The 18,034-nt window shown below is 37.5% G+C and overlaps 1 protein-coding gene across 2 annotated transcripts in view; it reads left to right on the top strand.

Annotated features, from left to right (window-relative positions):
• LOC138693018 (discoidin domain-containing receptor 2-like) overlaps positions 1–18,034 on the top strand; it is a 1,708,097-nt gene that overhangs the window by 36,128 nt on the left and 1,653,935 nt on the right. For both annotated transcript variants that reach the window (XM_069816529.1, XM_069816528.1), the window contains exon 2: positions 6,105–6,181. The gene's annotated coding sequence lies outside the window, so the exon portion shown is untranslated. The remainder of the gene's footprint in view (positions 1–6,104; positions 6,182–18,034) is intronic.

The raw sequence follows: 18,034 nt of genomic DNA, 5'->3' as shown, positions 1-18,034 counted from the left end.
TTCATTTAATATTGCAGAATCACTGTACATCACTGATTTTCTTACATACCTAAAAAATCACTTTGAAATAGACAATGGGACTCAAACGAGTTAACTTGGGTTAATAAATTTTGACGCATGTTAGCAACCCGAGTTAACTCGGGATAATAAAGGAAGTGGTTTATATTATAGATTTTTATTTTATTAATTTGTCCTACAGAATAATGTCTGTAATATTGACAATTAATATTTGGGGAGAAAAATTCGCTCCGACGCCGGGGATCGAACCCGGGTCCTTGGTTCTACGTACCACGCGCTCTACCCACTAAGCTACGCCGAATTCAATCCAAAGCACCGGACCGAATATTAATTGTCAATATTACAGATATTATTCTGTAGGACAAAGTAATAAGAAAAACATCTATAATATTCTCATAGCTGCAGTGCCTATGTCTGTACAGATTACTGTGCACTTAACTGCGGAATCCCAGCCAAACAAGTCACTCAACTGAGTGCGCTCCTAATATAATGGCAGTTGACATTGGACATATACGTCAACATATATGCCTAACTTGGAGTCAGGCCACAAAGGGAAACATTGAAGGAGGAAGGTTCGGTCCGGTGCTTTGGATTGAATTCGGCGTAGCTCAGTGGTTAGAGCGCTTGGTACGTCAATATTACAGATATTATTCTGTAGGATAAATTAATAAAAAAAGCCTATAATATTCTCATAGCTAGCAGTGCATATGTCTGTACAGATTACTGTGCACTTAACTGCGGAATCCCAGCCAAACAAGTCATTCAACTGAGTGCGCTCCTAATATAATGGCAGTTGACATTGGACATATACGTCAACATATATGCCTAACTTGGAGTCAGGCCACAAAGGGAAACATTGAAGGAGGAAGGTTCGATCCGGTGCTTTGGGTTGAATTCGGCGTAGCTCAGTGGTTAGAGCGCTTGGTACGTCAGTATTACAGATATTATTCTGTAGGACAAATTAATAAAAAAAAAACTATAATATTCTCATAGCTAGCAGTGCAAATGTCTGTACAGATTACTGTGCACTTAACTGCGGAATCCTGGCCAAACAAGTCACTCAACTGAGTGCGCTCCTAGTATAATGGCAGTTGACATTGGACATATACGTCAACATATATGCCTAACTTGGAGTCAGGCCACAAAGGGAAACATTGAAGGAGGAAGGTTCGGTCCGGTGCTGTGGATTGAATGCGGCGTAGCTCAGTGGTTAGAGCTCTTGGTACGTAGAACCTAGGACCCGGGTTCGATCCCTGGCGCCGGAGCGAATTTTTCTCCTCAAATATTAATTGTTGTTTTAAGTCCAATTATGATAATTAAATTTTGGTGACAGCTGTCTTGTAAGAAATTATTTCTTTTTTTTGTGTGCATGGAAACAAATATCTGTTTAGGCGACGTATAGTTTGAAAAACATGGTTGATTTTATTTACCTCCTGGCACATAGCAAACTGTAGTATAGAAACGAAGGGCTAAGAGGTACTGAGGTAAGGGATGCATAGTTTGAGATGCTGCTCTTTTATTCTCTGTTCTGAACGCATCACATCGTGACAGAATGACGCAAGATACTGCATGAGACAACACAGCATAGACACAAGTCCAGTCCCTGTGATAGATAAATTCCGATCAGCTCTCTGTAATCTATCACAGATCTGCTCGAATTGTAGCGATCACTTGAGCTTAATTAGAGAATAATTACAAAGCCATAAACAGATAATTAACAGCGAAATAGCTAGATAAGTAAAGCCGCCGGCAAATCTTGATGAATGACTTTATGATTAAGCGACTGTCGTTTGTTGGTATTTACGACGCCGTAGCACTCGTATATATCTGTCCGTGTTCCGCCACTGTCGGAGGGCGGACAGATGGTAGGTAATGTGGCACTGAGGGAGATGTATGTCCAGGCTGGCTGCACCGATAAATACGGCAGGCGATGTGTCGGTCGGCCTCCTGGACTGTGAACGTGCCGGACGCCGGCCCGTTAAAAATATATCGAGACGAACGAGGGACGTCCAGGTGAACGCCGGACAGAGACAGATAGGCTTTAAATTCCCAGCGTCCTCCAAATATTAAAACGGAAGATTTGCATGAAACATAGATTTCGTTGGGTAGCAGAGGGTGCACAGACAAGTAATAATAATAATAATAATAATAATAATAATAATAATAATAATAATGACCACCTCTGTGGTGTAGGGGTCAGCATGCTGGTCTTTTACGCAGAGGGCCCGGGTTCGATTCCCGGTCGGGTTGAATTTCCTGGTTGAGGTTTTTCAGGGTTTTTCCTCCACCGTAAGGCAAATGCCAGGAAATTCGGGCCACAACATCCCTGAAAATCACCGGCCTCATTCATCACCGAAATCATATTCATAGCTTATCAGTAACATATAATATACAGTCGCCATCTAGTTCACAACAATAGAACCAGTCTCAACAATAGTACACAGGCCTTCGGATTTCAATCAAAGATTAACTCGCGATATGACCAAAGATGTTAAAGCGAGTAAAAATAACAGCGAGAGGGAAAAAAAATAAAATAATAATAATAATAATAATAATAATAATAATAATAATAATATATGAGAGGAGTGATAGTAGAAGGAATAATAATAAAGTGCAAAGATTGCTGATGATATAGCGTTGTTAGCAGTCGAGGAGACGATGATAAGTACAGGGACCGGATTTTTATGTAATTACATATTATATTCCTTTCAACCTAACCATATACTCGTATAAATAATAAATCTTTGCGAATCTTGTAATTACCATTAATTTTTATTTTAGTAGGTTATTTTACGACGCTTTATCAACAGCTTAGGTTATTTAGCGTCTGAATGAGATGAAGGTGATAATGCCGGTGAAATGAGTCCGGGGTCTAGCACCGAACGTTACCCAGCATTTGCTCATATTGGGCTGAGGGAAAACCCCGGAAAAAAAACCTCAACCAGGTAACTTGCCCCGACCGGGAATCGAACCCGGGCCACCTGGTTTCGCGGCTAGACGCGCTGACCGTTACTCCACAGGTGTGGAGAATTACCATTAATATAATGAAATTTCATACTACATATTTTTACATATTTACCCCACATTACATATTATGGCTTGATATTACATAAATGTACATATTTAGGGGGTTTATTCATTTTTACTTCTCTAAAAAAAAAACTTCCGTTAGGGAAGTTTACAATTTGAAATACACAGATTTAAAAAGCCTTTTTACCTACCCAAGAAAATATAAGAAAAACACGGAAGAGACTAGTGAAGTGCTGTGTGTGGAATGTAGCATTGTATGGGGCAGAAACATGAATATTACGACGAAATGAAGAGAAACGAATAGAAGCATTTGAAATGTAGATATGGAGAAGAATGGAGCGTGTAAAATGGACAGACAGAATAATAAATGAAGCTGTGTTGGAAAGAATGGGTGAAGAAAGAATGATGCTGAAACTGATCAGGAAGAGGAAAAGGAATTGTTTGGATCACTGGCTGAGAAGAAACTGCCTATTCAAGGATGCACTGGAAGGAATAGTGAATGGGAGAGGAGTTAGGGGCAGGGGAAGATATGAGATGATAGACGACATTAAGATATATGGATCGTATGAGACAGAGAGGAAGGCAGAAAATAGGAAACATTGGAGTATGCTGAGTTCCCAGGTAAAGACCTGTCATTGGGCTGAAAACTATGAATAATAATAATAATAATAATAATAATAATAATAATAGTAAATAATACATGCATATATATATACATTATCTTTTTGTTTAGAATTCATTATATTTCTGAAACCCATGTTCATAAAAAATTTGATCTTCATATTTTTTGCCTATATACATATATATATATATATATATATATATATACATACATACACTTCGTTTTCTTACACCGTACGATCAAGAATCTGCGACATGCGAAACAATTACTTGCTATCGTATCCAATGAGAAGCAAGCACTGCAGTCTTGGCAATATTCACCATTCATATTTTTCTTCCATACAGTGTACATTAATATAGACGAGTATATTCCCTGCATAAAAAGTACAATTCTAGAAGAAAAGTTTTCGGCCAACTCTCGGAGCTGAGTTAATACCTGTATATTTTGATGTACCGAAGTACATACGATATTTCCATGCAGATATTCTGCGTCATCATATGATGAAAGAGTGATGGAACGGAGAAAAATTCTCTCCGGCGCCGGGATTTGAACCCGGGTTTTCAGCTCTACGTGCTGATGCTTTATCCACTAAGCCACGCCGGATACAACCCCGACGCGTAATAAATCACTTTGTGATTTAAGACGGCGCCCATACCGTCGGATCCCGGCCAACCAGTCACTCATTCGAGTGCACCTCAACACATGTATGGACTTCGGTCCTGCGTTCATAGACATCTATGACGTAGTGGAGAGGGCGGCCACTAGAGGGAACCCAAGAGATGGAGCTTAATCTGTGACGATTCTGACCGGCGTCGGGGTTGTATCCGGCTTGGCTTAGTGGATAAAGCATCAGCACGTAGAGCTGAAAACCCGGGTTCAAATCCCGGCGCCGGAGAGAATTTTTCTCCGTTCCATCACTCTTTCATCATATGAGTTAATACCGCCAATCACACGATTGCGTTCTTAGTACTTTGAGCTCCGACCTTCGTACTAGGTTAGACGTGTCGCGCAGATGGAAGGACTTACGTCTAGTCTCAGTAACCCAGAGTTCTGGAATAGAAGACTCGTATTCACATGTCAGGCAGCGTTGTTTCGAGTCTACGTGCCCGCTGTATTTTTTAATTATATGTTTCATGATATTGTTTTCAGAGTTCCTGAGGACTTTGGATATTGGCTTCCTTAATTACGATGTAAGAAATCGAAGATAATGATAGTATTATCAATATTAGACCTGCATCGCAACAGTCTATATCATAGTCTATTGCAGCGGTGGCGAAAATGTAATCGTGCGCCGAGCCACTGTGTAACCTGCAACGTGCATAGCACCTATGGAGGGAGGCGGACACCGGAAGGGGAAGTAAAGAAACTGTCTGACTTATTAACGGATTTTCATTTTCCTTACGTCAAGCACTTAAATATAATTTCATACAGTACAAAGCTACAAACTAATGTTTAGTACGTGTAACGAAGAAAGAAATGAACAATATCACAACCTAAAATTAACTGTCTTCAGAATGTCTCTGCGACAAAGTTTCAAATTCAGGAATTATGTCACTTACTGCAAGTCGTAGTTGATCACGAAGATATTTCTCTGTCAGTCGTGATCTAAATTTGATTTTTACTATTTTAATTGTTGAACATAATTTTTCACAAACGTAAGTTGTAGCGAACATGGCTTCAACAGAGCAAGCGAAAGAACGAAGCTTCGGATATTTATTTTTTGGCAAAGATATGAAAGTTCAACATTTGTCAAGTCCTTACATCTAGCTTTCATTTAACATCACATTGTAAATCTGTGAGTTCAAATTGAAGAGCTAATCGCATTATTCGTACATCTGCTGAAAAAGGATCGACGTACAGAGATGATGATGATGATGATGATGATGATGATGATAACAATAACAACACTTAACCTTTTAATGTTTCATCAGTAACATGTAGTATAATGCCGTTTTATGTTATACAACCGTTTTCCTCGTAATAGCAAGTCATACATTTAATATTCTGATCATATTGACAGCAAAAAAATGCGTCCTCCTATCCTACTTGGAACTTTGGTACATGGTTTTGAGAGAGACATATGCCACTCGCAGGTCAGAGACAAATACAAATGGAACGGAGTTTGACTCCAGTGAGTGAGAGGGTGAGGGTTGGTGGAGGTTAGAAGCAAGCGAAATGCACAGCTATCACTGCGAGCCACAATGTCTCGCGAGTCACGTTCTCGCCACGGCTGGTCTATTGATTAATCCCTTATTCATGGTGTACTGTGTAAAATATTGTAATTTAGTATCCTTTGTTACTGTTCCTAAAGACTTCAATTTTGAAGAACGAGCTAGACTGAAATAATTGTTGTTATCCAGTTATCACTACAACCCCTAATATAATGTTGTGAAATATGTTAATACTTTATCACAATGTTGTCCTTGTGTTGCAGGTGCAAGTCCTTGAAAGTTTTCATAATTTCGTCGCCGGAAGACGATTCTACATCTGGTGCGTCTTCTGCGTGAAGTGGTAAGTTAGCACATTACTATTTTGTGGAATAATGTATCTCTTTTTCTTGTCCGAATATGGAATATAGGTTCACTGAAGCGCACAAAATGACCAGTACTGCAGCAAAGAACGGTCTCAAATGTGACTAAATAAGTAATATAAGTAAGAGATAACGAGATACTTTGGCGCGTACGTGACTTATGGAAAATGTAGATTTCTCCGCTATTATTATGTGGACTTCTAAAACGTCAGAGCAGTGAAAGTTCAAAATGTTTAAGCGGTAGGAATATATTTTCGCTATTATTTACTTCTTGCGAACCAACATTAATTCAGTGGACAGTGTACTGAAAAAATTGGACGCTTTTATAAAAATATTTCACGATCTTTAAGGGTAAAGTAAAAGCATAACCTTCATCCTACTTAGGGTCACCAAGTACTGTTTCCGATTGCTGTAGCCACGCCATTACGATGCCAGTTGCGAAAATACACAGTCATTAAAATACTAGAGCATTCAATAAGTAATGGCAACAATGCTATAAAACAGTGCTTCTAGCAGTGACCATTGAAATCTTGCAATACATAAGACAGCAGCAATTATTTAATAAATAATCAACATTGAAAGTCTCGAAGTAACCATACATTGTAAAAACAGTGACTGTTTCTGATTTGTAGCACATATTACAGCCCTAACACATGTTCAGTAGGTGCTCCATAAAAAATCTAAGTTTCCAGAGGGGGAAAAATGCAATTCGGTACTTTAGGGTATTAATAGAAGCTTATGGGAGAGAAGTCCTATCACAATGAACTATTGCAAGATGGGTGGAAGCAAGGCATTCACTTTCAATCAAAAGCTGACAATCAAAGAGCTTTAGATCAATCAGTGGAAAAGACATCCCAGAAATGATGCTGCAAGAATTTGGAAACTTATTATTGACATGGTTTCTTCACCTGACATAATTAGGAACATTAAATCCAGACGTTTCAGATGGCAGGGCATGTAGCACGTATGGGAGAACCCAGAAATGCATATAGAGTGTTAGTTGGGATGCCGGAGGGAAACAGACCTTTAGGGAGGCCGAGACGTAGATGGGAAGATAATATTAAAATGGATTTGAGGGAGGTAGGATATGATGATAGAGAATGGATTAATCTTGCTCAGGATAGGGACCAATGGCGGGCTTTTGTGAGGGCGGCAATAAACCTCCGGGTTCCTTAAAAGCCATTTGTAAGTAAGTATTATTGACATGGTAGGGGACTATATTTGAAGTATGTAATGCCAAAAATAACCTAAATAAATTTAATGTGAAACAGTAACTTTTGGAATGCTCTGGTATACAGGGTGATTCACGGGGAGTTACTGCCACTTATTTCTGAAGACATTCTGAGGAAAAACTGTCATATAAACATGTGCCTTGTACGAGGCGAAATGTCGCTGCATGACAAACCTGCTTCTTGGAGACCAATCATTCTGTCCCGTTCGAACTCACTCACGTGCTGATTTTGCGCCCTTCCACATCGACGAGGCATACCTGCACTAGCTTTCACGTTTCCACTTCTTTTGGAAGCTCTGCACTGTAAGGCATAACGCTAACCTTGTTGGTGACACAAGAAACGTCACTGTTGGATCTATATGTACGCCATCTCTCTGTATTATTTATAGATAACCTCTATTTTATATAAATTAATTATTATAATATAAATAACTCGTCCCATAAATAAATTTAAGCTTTTTGACTTAAAAATTAAATCCAACAAAAACAATAAGAAACAGTAATCAATTATTGGTTGTACACTGTTCTACACATCTCCCGAGTTTGGAGTCGTTCGGGCCATTCTTTCTGGGTGTTGCACTTTTCACAAACAATATTGTATAATGACTTTATGGTATGATAACATGATGTTACGATGGCATCTGTTGATATGAGTTGGAATGAAATTATGATTATGGGGAAGTTACTGTCTTCAAGGAAGTAACTGCTTGAGAACTGCGAGAGAAGTGGTGTTTTTTCTAGACGTCATCGAACTTCAAAATAAACAGTTACTAGTGGCTTGTGCAGCAAATGCTGCAAAGTAAGTTCATTAGACGTTCAAATAAACATTTTTCAGATTTATTTTCCATGAAGAATACCAGACATTCTGAAAGTTATTTGCTTCCATAATAATCAAAGATACTCTCTCTCGAGCCAATACTGAAGAGAACCACGCATATAAATATCTAGACCACACCGCCATTAAATATATGAAAAAGACCCAACCCCACTTGATTAATAACTATAAAAATATTTGATTTTTAATAATATTATTATCTTACGTAAGTTTTATAGCTTTCAGTAACATATACTATATATACTATATAGCCGCCACTCAGTAAAATATAGAAATCAGAATCTAATTTAAGTTATTCTCTACATCTACTTATATAACCCCAAAACGTTTCACTTTCATATCATCAATATAGCATTAATATGTATAATTAATGAAAAATAGTCACGTCACGGCATTAACTACAATAATATTTCATTTCAAATAGTAATAATGTCATCAAACCACCTCAAGTTTTGTAGTTTTTAATATCCAATACACAGCTGTACCCAGAAAATTACACACCACAGAATCGAACCTGTAAATTATTTTTAGTAAGTTAAGTTTTTATTAACCAATTTAATTTGAGCTCTAAATATGTCAGCATTCTTGCAGATCATGGCCTTCGTGTAATATTGTTTACTGTAGTGTGTGTTTTGTTTTATTGTGAAATGCAACACGTCCGACTTGATGCTCGCTTCGCTTCTCCTGAATGCAATTAGCTAGTTCTCAAAACTGACGACGGATGGATTTTGGAAAATAGGAAAATGATGTAGGAAAATTGACATTTCACTGAAAACTACTATTTTTCCGAAAAACTTTGGGTTCCAAGCTTCAAAATGAGGGGTCATTTATTAAAATCCGTTCAGCCGTTTTCCCGTAATTTCCATTACCAGTTCAAAGTATATATATAGCCTAAATGTTTTATGTAAGATTTCTTGCCTTGTTGGAATACTTGTGCGAAATATGAAAGAATCGACATCTGATGATAAGCTAGTTATAAAGAGTCCTTACTTTGATAGTAACGTATCGAAGTATCTCAGACAAGCTAGTAATATTAAAGTTAACCGCTTTCTTTTGCTTGTATGAGCGAAATTTTAATATTGCAAACGGCAAGACATTGACTTCGAGCCTCTTTGCATGGGATCGATAATACAAACTCGCTGATGTTTCTCGGCAGGGAGAGCGGAGTTCGGACTTGTAACTGATCGTGAGCTCGATATTTCCATAATCGGAATTTGAATAAAAAGAACCGAGGAATTCTGTCCCTGGGGAAACTTGGGGAAGCAAACGTGACGGAGAGGGGCTCATAAACCAGGAATTAAGAGTTCGTGTCAAGGACGCCATTGTTATGACATTGTTACAATTTTCTGACTACTCCGTTTAGACACAGTGATTCAGTTTCGAAAGAAAGTTAGACTTCGAAAAGTAGCGAAAAACGTGGATTACTTGTCACGTCCATCATGTATTTATTTCCTCTTCTATTACGAACCGATGTCCACGACTTAGTGCCTTTCTTAACATGACCAACGTCTGATGGTATGATTATTTAATGCACCGTCCATTACTTCTGATGACTTATTCCGTTGCTATTTGTAACTGTCGTGTAAAATTTGTTTTCGAGAAATGCTGTCACTTGTCTGACTTGTAGTTAGTTTGAAATTTATATCGAAGACCATAATGCTAGTAAGTCACAAGCTATAATAATTGGACATAGAGACTACTGAGCACAATGAACAACAGAGATATCCCAATTATTACAGTAAATAATGCCACTATTCCGTACCATTCCGTCGTCAGAAACCTCGGCATTTTCTTGGACGAAAAATTAAATTGGGAATGCCAAATAAAGGACATATCCAAGAGAGTGTGCTATACCATGCATTCTCTTAACCCATTCAGAAACTTTCTCCCGCCAGATTTAAAACAGACTTTAGTACAAACCCTCGTACTACCACTGTTTGACTATTGCGACGTAATACTTACAGACTTGACAACTGACCTTTCGAACAAGCTGCAGCGTGTGCACAATATGTGTGTCAGATTCATCAGCAATGCTCACAAATTTGACCACATTACACCCTCGTTCAAATCTTTATCCTGGCTGCAACTTAGTAACCGTAGAACTCTTCATTCGCTCTTTCTTTTGTTTCGAGTTCTCCACACTTGTACTCCAAATTATCTTCGTTCCCGGTTTAACTACTTATTCTCCAATCACAATCTAAACACCAGGTCACAGGAGAGCCAAATCCTAGCAATTCCTGCCCATAGAACATCCCACTATTCATCCTCTTTTACTGTCTCAGTCCCCCGTGAATGGAATTCTCTACCTCAGAAGATTAGGGGCTGCCAGACAATAACCACTTTCAAGAAAAGGCTAAACGATTTCTTACGGGCGCAGTCAAATTGAAGTTATAATTGAATCGCACTTTTTAGAAAGGAACTAAATCAAAATTTGCGATTTTTATTTTAACTGATGAAATGATTAATACTTTCAATGCACACTAATTGGCGGAGAAAAACACTTAGTCAAATCTCTCCCTGTATCTTTAGCATCAAGTTGATATTTATATACGGCGCTGGTAAACTGGTATTTATTCATAAAATAAGTTTCTTTTGCTCTTCAGAAAAGTAGCATATTTTGACTTAGTTCCTTTCTAAAAAGTGCGATTCAATTGTGATCGAGTTTAATAATTTAATTTAATTTAGGTATGTCTATCATTACTATTATTATTATTATTATTATTATTATTATTACATAATTATTTTATTGGTGTTTTGAAGATGAAAAGAATTGTCATTGTATTATATTAATTATGTATTATATTGTCTTCTATTGTAGTATTGTATTCATTTGAATTGTATTGTATTGTATTAATTATGTTGTATTCATAATGTAGTACTTTTCTATCATACTGGTTGAGTGGAAGAGAAGGCCGAATGGCCTTAACTCTGCCAGTTAAAATAAACCATTATTATAATGTACAGTATACATGAACGACAGTCTCTCTTCAGTTTTCTGGCTTCATTTTGTCGGTTATAATTTCAGGTTATGAACGAAATTAGATTTAGCATATTGTACAATTAAAATATGAAAAATATAAAAGGTTGGCAAAAATGTATTTTGAGATATTTAAACTAAACCCTAACAATTCATAAACAAGGTAACGCAGGTATAATAATGCCTGTAGATATAAAAATTCTTACAGTGAAGAAATTCTATTTGGCCTGTTGAACACTGATCATATGGGCATGCTTTCAATATTCAACATTAAAGCAGTTTTATGTCTGATAGCTTTAATCAGACGTCTCCAAAAACGTACTCGCGAGTAACCCCCTGAACGGAACCGAAGCCAGTACGTAATGAGCGCGCTCCGCCTTACCCATCCCCATCTGTACTCTACTCAATGTTTATGCGCAAACGAAGAGCAGTGGCGGACTGCCATTATCATTGTGTTGGTCGGCGTGTTCCACCTTTTCACAAGGTCTTCTAATCATGGACGTAGTACATTCAAGGATGAATAGGAAGATACTTTTTTTTTTTTTTTTAGTTAGTGGGGAGAATGTTAAATGCTTAATTTGTTCGAAAATTCTTACGGGTGTGTTAAAATTCAACATGTGACGACACTACTCGACTCTTCACAAAGAATATCATACAATTACAGGCATGTTGGATGTGTAAAAATAATTTGTTTTGGGGTTATCTGTATAACTGTTGGTTATACATAATAATCAGTATATTACAATACGTTTACATTCAGTTCCGCATGGCGTAGGCCAACAAATATTTTGATAAATATAAAACAAGAAAATACAAACACAAATCACACACGTGTCCTCAGTCTTAAACTATAAAAGCTTCTTGCTAGCTATGTTCTAGCTTGGAATATTGGAAAATCTATGAACCCTTTACAGAAGCATCATTTGTAAAATCGTGCATACAGGACGCTACTAAAATACTGTGTCCAGAACAAAGTCAAAGTCTAAGAAAATTAAATTGTTTCCAATTACAGTTCAGAGAAGGAATTTAAATATTGTAAATGTAATTGAATCTGAAGTCGAAACCACAACTAACCAGCTTGTAGCTTACTCACTTGCATTGGACAAAAGCACAGATAGAATTGACAAAGCTCATCTAGCCATTTTCATCGAAGGAGTTAATGAACATTTTACTGTGTCTGAATGTCTTCTAGATGCAGTTACAAAATACAACTGGAGAAGATCTTTTCCAGCACTGAAAGGCACCATAGAACAGAAGAGGTTGAAGCAACAAACGGGGCTCCAGCTTCAAAATAATATACAAACGCATGATATTTCTTATTCTTTTGATGTTGTTATTTGTAAACATAAGCAGACCGTTGGCGCGATCCCCCACTGATCGCTCCCATCGGTTGAGGTACGAGTCTCTTCCCCTTCTCTAGCCTTAAAGCACACTGTGTTCGGCGGGGCAGCATCGAGAGCACGAATTATGATACGCTTTTTGGAGACCTCTGGCTTTAATTATCTGATATCTTGCGTTAATTGTAGATTATTTTCATCCAAATACAATGGGTTCTTATACTGGAAAGTTTAAAGATAACAGCTGCAATAATTTATGAAATAAACATTCCCAATATGTGGTAAATGTACTAAAAGGAGCGTTTCAAGAAGTAACTCACACTGAAGTGCTTTTGAAAACTGAAGTATTTTAAACGACATATTCTGCTTGTCAGCCGGTATAGAATAAGATCCTTAATATTACTGTATAAAAATCTAAAGAGTGGAATATTTGATCACTTTAACGTCCTCATCTGCTTAATAGTTCCTCCGGGAGGAAAGAAACTTAAGAGACATGTTCTTTGTATTTGAGCGTTTTATAAAGGAGCGGTAGCGATTTTACTGCCACTAACGGAGCTGCAGAAATTCGTACACTCTGGTCGAGGATGAATAAGTACACAGTGGGGCGAGATGCAGTTGAAGCCTCAAAGAACTCTCTTCCACTCTCGCCTGTGATAGGCCGTTTACATATTTAGGCCAGGCGATACGCTACACTAAGCCCCATAACTTTCACTCTCAGGGTTTTTATTACTGAAATTCTTGAGATGACGACAGATACTAAAATCTGAACGGCGTAGAAATCAATATAATATGGCAGTTGTAAAAGAGTCCCTCCATCTACAATATAAGCGAAAGGGCCTTGAAATTTCAAATGCACCGGGCGTGACACATAAGAACAAATACGTATATTTACTTACTTTGAAGGAACCCGGAGGTTCATTGCCGCCCTCACATAAGCCCTCCTTATTCTGAGCAAGATTAATCCATTCTCTATCATCATATCCCAAATTCATTTTAATATTATCTTCCCATCTACGTCTCGGCCTCCCTAAAGGTCTTTTTTCCCTCTGGCCTCCCAACTAACACTCTATATGCATTTCTGGATTCGCCCATACGTGCTACATGTCCTGCCCATCTCAAAAGTCTGGATTTAATGTTCCTAATTATGTCAGGTGAAGAATACAATGCGTGCAGCTCTGTGTTGTGTTACTTTCTCCGTTCTCCTGTAACCTCATCCCTCTCAGCCCCAAATACTTTCCTAAGCACCTTATTCTCAAACACCCTTAACCTATGTTCCTCTCTCAAAGTGAGAGTCCAAGTTTCACAACCATACAGAACAACCGGTAATGTAATTGTTTTATAAATTCTAACTTCCAGATATTTGACAGCAGACTGGATGATAAAAGCTTCTCAACCGAATAATAACACGCATTTCTCATATTTATTCTGCGTTTAATTTCCTCCCGAGTATCATTTATATTTGTTACTGTTGCTCCAAGATTTTTTAACTTCTCCACCTCTTCAAAAGATAAATTTCCAATTTTTATATTTCCATTTCGTACAATATTCTCGTCACGAGACATAATCATATACGTTTTCTTTTCGGGATTTACTTCCAAACCTATCTCTTTACTTGCTTCCAGTAAAATTCCCGTGTTTTCCCTAATCGTTTATGGATTTTCTCCTAACATATTCACGTCATCCACATAGACAAGCAGCTGATGTAACCCATTCAATTCAAAACCCTCTCTGTTATCCTGGACTTTCCTAATGGCATACTCTAGAACAAATACGTGTACAGTATATAATCTTAAATGTCTTTGAATTTTATATTGCACTAATTTTTACATCATAACTTTAATAAGAAACGTTAATAGGAATCTCTGGAATAAAATATTACCAAAATGATTTTTAGTTTAAAAGGATGATGATTACTCTGCTAAATGAGAGGTCTTATGGATTGGAAGAGAAAATTGTCAGTTATGAGTACTAAAAATCCAAAAACGCCCAAAAAACTATAAAAATATAAAACCACTGTCTTACACACGAACACTGGACTAGCAGATTTGTGTCATATTGGCCTTAGAAGGTGAGGGAAGAAGGTTTTACCAAATTTTCTGGAATCGAAGTTCGTTTGGAAAAGTCCATCCCAGCGTAAAAGGGGTGGTAGGTTGTTCAGGTTAGGCGAGAGCTTTCAAATTAGTTTTCGCGTCAATGCACCCCGTTATACGAAATGAAACTGACCAATCAGCAATCAGTTCTTTCACTGGTAGAATTTGAGTCTTCAGTTCAGTAGCACTCATTGCTAACACCAGTTCTATTCCACCTAATTGGAATATTTACTAAAATTAAAATTATTAATTGGTTGTTAATTTTATATGAACTCCTAGAGTCCGAAATTGGATTTTATAAAGTCCTAAATGTTTCTTTCCAGCACCTAGAAATCTGTTCCATAATTATGAGTATTTCCATAAGGAAATTATTTTTTATTTATTACAATTTTCAATCCAGAGTAACTAGAGTACTAAGGGTGATTTAGTGTATCCTAAAGTGTTTGTGTTGTGCCTTTGTATTTGTGTTGTAAGGCAAGTTCATGTTATGTTTGTGTTGTTTTGTATTTCTGTTATTCTTTCGCAACTATATTATCGTTTCGTAATTGTGTTGTTTGATTGTTTATATCAGCGTGTTATTTTGTATTTGTATTCTGTTGTGTTATCTTGTGTTCTAGTTTGTATTTATTATCTTTTTTGTGTAAATTGTGTTCTGAATAATAGAGTAATTGAAAGCTGAAAATGTCAGTATGTCATAGGTATATTTTGATAGTCCCTCGTGCACCAAAGAGAACGCCTTGAACATTCCATTTATTTTATTTTTAAAGTTTCAATGATTTTAGACTGAATAATTTTTCAATACTGAAATGAAAGCGTGAATTGAGAAACATCCCAAGTCAAAAATTTACCGAATTTCACTTTTTGCCCGACATGTTGTGTCTTGCACAGACTACAATCCTGTAAAAGAATATCCGAAGTCCGAATCTAAGCATTTCGTTTTTTTAAACATACAAATTTATTTCAATACTCTTGTATTGCAAGGCTATACAGTTTCTTTGCTCTCCTGAAAAATTTACTTTAATGGACTTGAGATGTTTGAAAATGTAGATCTTCGTTTATGTAATATTGGTCCATAATTCCTTTTGTGTCTTAAAGTAGCAGTTGTAAATCATATTTTATGTTCAGCTATTAGAGTCGAGGTATTTCTTCTAGTATTAACTTCATGTATATTTGTTAAAAATTTCATTCAATTTTTTGTGGAAAGGTATTAGTAAAGTATGTTTGTATATTTGAACAATTTTTAGCACTTGAAATTCAGAATAAATTAATTTTGATGATAAGTTTTCGAAGAAATGTTGGTGGAGTCAGGATAGCCTTCGTAATTTCTCCCCAATCGATTATTCCGTATTGAATGACAGACTGAAAACAAAGCTAAGTAAACCTCACGCAGGACATAATTTGCAGGGTATGAACGCCAGGGTTATAAATTTGTGAATTGTTTTCTATAGCCTATTACACAAACAGGTAACATGTTTACCCAATATGAAGTGTTGATGAATAATACTACAGGCAAGTATAATACATGCATGGATTCTGTCAAGGTAGAAGAATATATTGTATTTTTCCAAGTTTATGTTACTATACAGTTTAAAATTGTGCATTGTTATCGCGTTTGAATATGAAGCTGCGAATATGAAATGAACTGAAGTTTCCCTAGAAATGTTCAAATAAAGTGAATTTACACCTAACCATTCGTTAATAATATTTATAATGAACATTTCTGTTGGTATCATTCCAATTCGAAACATTACCAATTAAAGCTGTATCATCAGCACATGGGTATATACGACAGACGAGGATGCGAAACCTTGCACGAACGAGCTATCAGAAAGAGAGTTTATTTCACGATGGTTAATATCATACGAATCTACAGACACAGAAGTCCATCTCAGACTAAAACCTATTTTCCCCTTCCATACCATAGGTGACTACAGCCACGATACATTTTAAGGTCACATGACATGTCTTGCCTCGTATACTGAACCGGATATATTTTCCATTTTGATTTTTATAAACCATTGATATACTAAAATTGGGAGCCTAAAACCATACCTTGTGGTGCACCTGTATTAATATTTCGGATTTCACTGAGTTTATGATTCGTTAATTGATATTGTGACAGCGACGTGAGATTCGAACTCACGACCAGCGTCCCGCCAGAGAGCAGATCGCGCGGGCTTCACGGAGCACTGATGGACGGCGCGGCGGAGAGAGGGGAAAGGGCCTACGCGGCGAGGGAGATTGCGCGCCCAGCTGCTTACGGAGTGAAGGGGGAATGGACCTTCCCGACTCTTCCAGAAGCCCGTCGAAGTGGAAAAATCGCAAATTCGAAGTCTCACGGTTACGTTGCTGCGGTTATAAATTACGGACGCGAAGGAGTGTGTGTGTCATTCACGATTAGTTCAGTCAGTAAGCCAGTGAACAGAGCAAGCCTTGTGTACCGGAGTTCGACTCGAGTGTGCGTCCGCAACTGTATCAGCAACCGAAGGCCTGAGTTCGAGTGCAGTGGAGCGCAGTTGGAGGGACCTGAGTTCGAGTGCAGTGGACCGCAGTTGGAGGGACCTGAGTTCGAGTACAGTGGACTGTCTCTGAAGGTCTGTGGTTCGAGATACTGTGAACTCGAGTGACTGAGCTAGAAGAACTGTGAACTGAGAACTGATAGTTCTGATTTGTAAATAGTGCTTTGTAAATATTAGTTATAATTAGCAGTTCATTGTTGTTCGCACTAGTCCAAGTAAATTGTCATTGTCGTCGGTGGAGTGCTATAACGAATACTGTGTTGAGTGAAAATCCAATTGTTGACGAGAGCGTTTAAGGCGAATTGTAGAAAGGAATTATTGTTGGAAGAATAAAATCCTATTGTTGAGTTGAAATAAAAGTCACAATATTATGTTCTTTAAGTGATACTTTAATAAATGTAAAAAGAATTCCATTAATACTACTGGGTGTTCAGTTCAAAATGTGTCATGGCTCGCTGTATGCCGTCATGTGGCTAGTCGATGACCCTAGAGAATTCAATCTTCCTACACTTCCGGAGAGGTGTATTACTTATGTGCCAGAGAAGTTGCCTAGCAAGTACAACGTTCATTCAGAAGAGTACTTACCGATACGTACGGTAACGCCGGTAGTGCCAGGAATGTGAACTGTTTCGAAACATGTATTGAGGTGAGTTTTTTTATTTATGGGGAGAGGGTTAAGACGATTACTTACGTATTTGTTGACATTAACTTCGACGGTCAACATGGACACGGAGCATTTGATTTGTGTTGTGGAATGTTGCCGTACGCAAACGATAACAAATACCCTGCGTCTCGCAAAACACAGTTCGAAAGAGGTTATGGTAGCACACAGACCGTACAGACCG

This window comes from Periplaneta americana, chromosome 17 (genome assembly GCF_040183065.1).
Source record: "Periplaneta americana isolate PAMFEO1 chromosome 17, P.americana_PAMFEO1_priV1, whole genome shotgun sequence".
Taxonomy (NCBI): Eukaryota; Metazoa; Arthropoda; class Insecta; order Blattodea; family Blattidae; genus Periplaneta; species Periplaneta americana.
The sequence above is the reverse complement of the archived record's forward strand: the minus strand, read 5'-3'. Positions and strand labels throughout refer to the sequence as shown.